The sequence below is a fragment of the Cannabis sativa genome, chromosome 3, assembly GCF_029168945.1.
Source record: "Cannabis sativa cultivar Pink pepper isolate KNU-18-1 chromosome 3, ASM2916894v1, whole genome shotgun sequence".
NCBI lineage: Eukaryota > Viridiplantae > Streptophyta > Magnoliopsida > Rosales > Cannabaceae > Cannabis > Cannabis sativa.
Window position 1 is genome coordinate 62,965,926 of NC_083603.1, and position 6,974 is coordinate 62,972,899.

At 39.5% G+C, this 6,974-nt stretch overlaps 1 non-coding gene across 1 annotated transcript; it reads left to right on the forward strand.

Annotated features, from left to right (window-relative positions):
• The first annotated feature begins 2,817 nt into the window (after positions 1-2,817).
• Positions 2,818-2,924, forward strand: LOC115711875 (small nucleolar RNA R71). The gene has a single exon (XR_004010743.2). It is a non-coding gene; the product is annotated as a small nucleolar RNA R71 (small nucleolar RNA).
• Positions 2,925-6,974: the final 4,050 nt, after the last annotated feature.

The following is a 6,974-nucleotide window of genomic DNA, read 5'->3' on the forward strand; positions in this document are numbered from 1 at the left end:
CAATCTTCTCCAAACTCAAATGGAACACCATTGACAAGTAAGCTGGACAAAGGTTTTGAGATCTTGGAGAAATCCTTGATAAATCTGCGGTAGAAGCCAGCGTGTCCTAGGAAACTCCTCACTCCTTTTACAGAAACTGGAGGTGGCAAATTCTCTATTGTTGAAACTTTAGCCTTATCCACCTCAATTCCTACCTTTGAAATTTTGTGCCCAAGAACAATTCCTTCTGTTACCATAAAGTGGCACTTCTCCCAGTTTAGCACCAAGTTAGACTTCTCGCACCTAGTTAGCACTTTTTCAAAATTTTCCAAACAATGATCGAAGGAGGAACCAAAAACCGAGAAATCATCCATAAAGATTTCAATACAAGATTCAATCAAGTCTGAAAAGATAGCCATCATACACCTTTGAAAAGTAGCATGGGCGTTACACAAACCGAATGGCATTCTTCTGAAAGCAAAGGTACCGTAAGGACATGTGAAAGTAGTCTTCTCCTGATCTTCAGGTGCTATAGCTATCTGGTGGTATCCAGAGTATCCATCAAGAAAGCAGTAATATTCTTGCCCCGCCAATCTGTCTAGCATTTGATCAATGAAGGGCAAAGGGAAGTGATCTTTTCGTGTTGCTTTGTTGAGTTTCCTGTAATCGATGCAAATCCTCCATCCAGTGACTGTTCTTGTAGGAATCAACTCATTCTTTTCATTCTTGATCACTGTCATTCCAACCTTCTTTGGAACCACTTGCACCGGGCTAACCCACTTACTATCTGAAATGGGATAAGCAACTCCAGCATCCAACCACTTGACTACTTCTTTTCTGACAACTTCTTTCATGGGTGGATTGAGTCTTCGTTGAGCGTCGATTGTCGGTTTGGCATTGTCTTCCATGAAAATTTGGTGCATCACTGTTGAAGGACTAATTCCTTTGACATCACCTAGTGTCCAAGCGATGGCCTTATTGTGAGCTCGAAGTACCCTCAGAAGTCTATCAGTTTCCACATCAGAAAGAGAAGCTGAAACAATAACTGGCAGCTTTTTATCTTGACCCAAAAACTCATACCTCAAGTGACTAGGAAGCACCTTCAATTCAAGTTCTGGAGGCTTTTCAGTAGATGGCGTTAGCTCTTTTGGAACTGCTCCCAATTCCTCAAAATACCTTCTGTTCAAGGGCCCATAAGAATCAAGCCACTTCACATAACCCATAACCTCTTGTCCCTCTTGCTCCATCAATTCATCTTCAGTTAAACTTAGTTCAAGAGGATCATCTAGTAGCTTTTTCTCACCCACAATTTCATCAATCAAATCAATGAAGAAACAGTTATCACTTGCCTTTGGGTACGTCATAGCCTTTAGCACATTAAAGACCACTTCTTCTCCTTGGACTCTCAGCTTTAATTCACCCTTCTGAACATCGATCAAGGCTTGGCCAGTTGCCAAGAATGGTCTCCCAAGAATGATTGGGACATTGCTATCTTCTTTCATATCCAAAATAATGAAATCAGCTGGAAAGATGAACTTGTCAACTTTAACTAACACATCCTCAATGACTCCTTTAGGATGGGCTAGTGATCGGTCCGCCAATTGGAGAGTTACTGTTGCTTCACCCAGTTGCAATCTTTTAAACACTGATAGAGGCATCAAGTTAATGCTGGCTCCCAAGTCACAAAGTGCATTTATTCCTTCAATTCTCCCGATAGTACAAGGAATAGTGAAACTCCCTGGATCTCTGAGTTTGGGAGGGAGTTTCTTCTGTAGAATGGCGCTGCACTCTTCAATTAGAGCCACTGTCTCATAATCCTCCATCTTTCTCTTCTTTGACAGAATTTCCTTCATAAACTTCACATAACTTGGCATCTGCTCTAAAGCTTCAGCAAAGGGAATGTTAACGTGATGTCTTTTGAAGACTTCTAGGAATTGGGTGAACTACTTGTCTAGGCTTGACTTTCTAAGCCTTTGAGGGTAGGGTATTTTCACATGGTGATCAATGTTAATTGGTGGCGACTGTTGTGGTTGTGTTGGCTTATCAGTAGCCTTCTCTGATGTTGGTGTTGGGGTTGACATTGGTTGAGCTTCCTTCTCCTTTTCTCCATCCGCTGGTTGTGGCAGTTCAGGACCATCATAATTTTTACCGCTTCTCAGGGTAATCGCTTTGCAGTTTTCTTTGGGATTTACTTCAGTTGTGCTAGGCAAATTCCCTTGAGGACGGGTTGCTACCTGAGTTGCTAGGTGGCCCATCTGTGTCTGCAGGTCTTTGATTGAAGATCTAGTTTCAGTCATGAATTGAAGCAATAAATCTGTTTGCAAACTAGAATTTCCACCAGAGGTTTGTTGCTCATTAAACTGTTGGTTCTGATTCTGGTTCTGATTTCGTTGCTGATAGAACCCACTGTTTCTTCGGTTATTACCCTGGTTGAACCCATAATTGTTGTTGTTATTCTGTGAAAAATTTCCAATGGCTTTAGCTTCATCCATTGGCAAATCATCCACATCTGCTTGACACTCTGAAAAGTGATGACTTCCTCCACATAACTCACAAACAACTTGGGCTTGTTTAGCTTGCCCTGCAATTAGCTTTGTCAATGCCTCAACCTGAGCTGTCAACTTTGTGATGGCATCAACCTCTAACACACCAGCTACCTTCTTAGATTGACTCCTTTCAGTTGGCCACTGCTGATTGTTTAGAGCCATCTCCTCCAATAGATCATAAGCCTCATTAGCACTCTTTCTCATAAAGGCTCCGCCAGCTGCTGCATCTATTAGAGTTCTTGTGTTTCCAACCAACCCATTGTAGAAGTTGTGGACCAGCATCCACTTCTCTATACCATGATGAGGGCACTTTCTGATCAGATCTTTAAACCTCTCCCAAGCCTCATGGAGAGATTCATTATCTTGTTGGCAAAAGTTGTTGATTTCTCCTCTCAGCTTTGCAGACTTTGCTGGAGGAAAGAACTTTGACAAGAATTTTGTTGCCAGATCATTCCAGGTGGCAATAGAGTTGGGTGGCAAGGAGTTTAACCAACTCTTGGCTCGTTCTCTGAGTGAGAATGGGAACAGTCTCAGTCGAATGGCATCATCACTAACTCCATTAACTTTAAAAGTTTCACAAAGTTCCATGAAGTTAGAGAGATGCAGATTAGGATCTTCAGAAGGGAGGCCACCAAACTGAACTGAAGACTGAACCATTTGAAGTATGGCAGGTTTAATCTCAAAGTTGTTCACATCCACTGCCGGTGGCCTGATACATGACTGCACTCCCGTCAGAGTAGGGAGAATGTAATCTCTCAAGCTACGGCCATTAGCTTGATCTTCCACGGCGCCACCATTATTACCGTTATTACCTTCATTATTCGCAGCATTAGCATTCACATTAGCAGCCATGATTTCTGAAATTTCAGCAGTTGCTGAAACTCCTTCTTGCCTTTTGTTCTTTCGGTTTCTTCTACAAGTTTTCTCGATTTCAGGATCAACTGGTAATATGACTGCTTGTCCTTGACGGTGCATACACTTAGGATTCCTGAAATGGATCACAAAAATATTGCAAGAAAAAGGTTAGAAAAATCAGCAAGAGAAAATATACCAAAGTAGAAGTTAGTATAATTTTGTGTAATATTAATCTTTAAACAATTCCCCGGCAACGGCGCCAAAAACTTGTTACGAATTTTATGTTTATTACGCAAGTGTACGCAATCAAGTAGTATCTCACGCAAGTGAGGTCAAACCACAGGGAATTGGATTAAGTACTACTAAACTATACTTATGATTCTATATGGTAAAATAATAAGTTTGCAATTTGAAAGTAAATTACTCAGAAAATTAAAGAGAAAATAAACGAAGATTAATCAAGATGAGAGATTAGGGAGGTGAATCCTGTTGATAAGCTACCAATGTTAATACGTAATTACTATCCTTATCTCAATGTGAATGACAGATTATAAATTAACCTAACTCTTTTCATATCTTTTAGGTTCTAAATAATATGTTCTCTAATTAACTTCTTAATTAAATCAACACAAAATCAGCATTAAGCAATAATCTATTCGTCACTGAGGCTATGTAAATACTTTCGTTTCACATCAAAACCTAGACTATCCAAATTTTAGCATTCTCAATTCTCACTTTTCAGATTTCGAATTGAGATCATTAAACATGTAAAAGGTGATCAAGCTTGCACATGGAATTAAACACAAATATAGATAGTATTCACACATAAGATGAAGGAATGGCAATTATTTATTAACTAGGCATAAACTTAAACAACATTCATCATCCTCCCTTATTCGGAAATTTAGTTCATAATAACTCTAAAAACATCCATGATTAATTCAGAAACAAAAACAAACATAAAGAAGAATTTAAGGGTAAAAGAAAGAAACTAGAAGGTGATATCGCTCCGGGTCTTCAACATAGCTTCCTCTCCACTTGCATCCACTATTTAGGTCTATTTCTACTTGCCTTGACCTTCAGTGTCGTATTCCTTATATAGGGATGAGAAGTGTGCCTCCAATTTGAGAAAAAACCAAAATTAGGTCAAATCTGCAATTTTTCGTACCAAGTCGCGACTAGCATTTAAGCTGGTCGCGACTACAGGCAAAACTCGAAAAACCGAGTTTCTGCCAATTCTCGAAGTCGCGACCAGGGTCGCGACCAGGAAAAAGGGTCGTGACCTGGCTCTCTGGAGGTCGCGACTACTGATGCGTCTGGAGCCGAATTTTCCAATTTTTTCCAAGTTTGTCCCAGTTTTTTGCCATTTGACTGAATTCGAACTTTAACACCCCGGGAACCTAAAATAATGAAAATCAAGCGTAAAACTGCTCCAAAAGACACCAATAGACGAGATAATGCTAACTTTAAAGACCCGAAACATAGGCTAATTATAAACTAACAACAGGGCCATAAGAATTCGGTGCTTATCCAATCTAAAGAACCTCAACTTTTTCCTGTTTGTCCTTATGGGGTTAGCCTTCATGCTGTAGAAATAAAGGATTTCCTCTAATGAAAGGTCCTCTAGCTTGTTTATCTTGCAGAACACGTACAACCCAGCCAAAAGCCTATATGATGAATGGATCAGTTGGAAAGGGGTAATCCCGATCCTTGCAATCAATTTTGTAAAATAAGTTCTCAGAGAGAGGTGAGCGCCACTACAAAAGTAGGACCAACTCCATGCACTGAATCCCTCTACATTAACAGAAGCAGATTCTCCCATAGTAAAAAGTCTATGCTACATTAATTTAGGAACATTGCGATGGCCAGCGACATCACAATAAGCTTCCAGCATCCCATAAGATCGAAAGTAGTTGCCTTTCTGATCCATTTCCCAAATGGAGTCATTATGGGTCGGTGTTGGTGGGAGAGTTTTGACCTCCTTTTCTCTTCTAATTCCTGTTGGGGGGTCCTTTTCGGCAGTGGGTTCATTCTATAGAAAAGTTTCCAAGGCTCCCTCAAGGTGAAAGGTCAACACAAGAGCCACGGTTTGATCATGTCCTAGAAAAATCCTTTCAACAGAAGAGATAAGCACACCCTTGATAGGTCCAATCGTGCTTGTGGGAAGGTCCAGTTTCAAGCCCATTACTACCAACACAAAAATGAAGGAAAAAGAAACCTCTTGAAATGATTGATGGATGGAAGGAAAACAATTACCAGATTAAGGCCCCTAGCAACCTAGTTTCTCAGTTCACAGGTGTAAGAGCAGAGTTTCTCTCATGCACACTACCTTGCTATTTGACACGTGAGCGGTCCTAGACCTAACCTGAACAAAAGTTCTTGCCCTAGATACGAAATGCCAAAAGTTCAAATAGTGGGTTAGTGTACTTACTTGTCGAATAGGGAGAGAAGAGTTGTGTGTTGGAAAATCTTGCCTGAAAGCTCTAAAGCAAGTCGATGCAATGGTCGCACCTAGCCTGGAAATTAAATGCTTCTCCTAATAAAGAGCTTTGTCGGTCCAGTCGAAGGGATGCGATGTGTGGAAAGAGCTCAGCACAGATGATGAGTAATCGTTGGATCAAGCCTGGAAATCAAATACTCCCATTTTCTTTGAGCGAGGAGAGAACAATTTTTCATTTATAGACACTCTGCTAAAATTCTTAGAGAGCTTTCTCCTAACAGAAACAAGAGGAATAGAGAAACCCATACTGTAAAAACTTGCCCAAAGAGGCTAATACTATTGACTCCTGGACTAAGGATCATTAACGCCTGAACCACGTAAAAAATCTATTTGTTTGTTATTTATTATCTCTTATTTTCTTAAGCTCTAAATATAATCAGTTTCCAAAAATTTTGTTAAATAATAGTGTACTTGGAACTCTTTTAAGAATCAAGAGCAAGTCCAAAGCAACTGACAAAGCAAGACTTGATTTGGAAGACCTCAAAATACATCGTGAAATGTGGTTATATAAAGACCGCAATGGGAATTGGAAGAAGTTGCTTACTATTTACATATTTAGTCCTCCAGGACAACGTGAATTTTGTAAATATATCAAGTCAATGCAGTTTCCGTACGAATTTATTGCCAATTTAGAGAAGAATGTGAGTAAACATGAGGACAATATTTCTGGACTAAAGTCACATGACTATCATGTGTTGTTATAATGCTCATTGTCGGGCAATATTAGAAATTTTTAAGGAGAGAAGTTTAGGATACAATAACTGAACTATGTGTGTTTTACAAAAAACTGTGTTAGAAGACATTGAGTGTTGGAGACTTGGAGAGCATGCGAGAAAAGTATTTTGGACATTCTTTAAAAAATTAAAATTATTTTTCCTCTAACATGCTTTGACATAATGGTTTACCTAGTGATGCATTTGCCTAAAAATCGATACTTGGGGGACTAGCTCAGAGTGGATGTATCCAATTAAACGAGAAATGTCCGTGTACAAAAAATATGTCAAAAATTATTCTCGAGCGGAAGGATCTATTTGTGAGGCTTAAGTGGTTAATGAGGCGTTAAGCTTTTTTTTCTATGTATTTTCCAAAAGTTT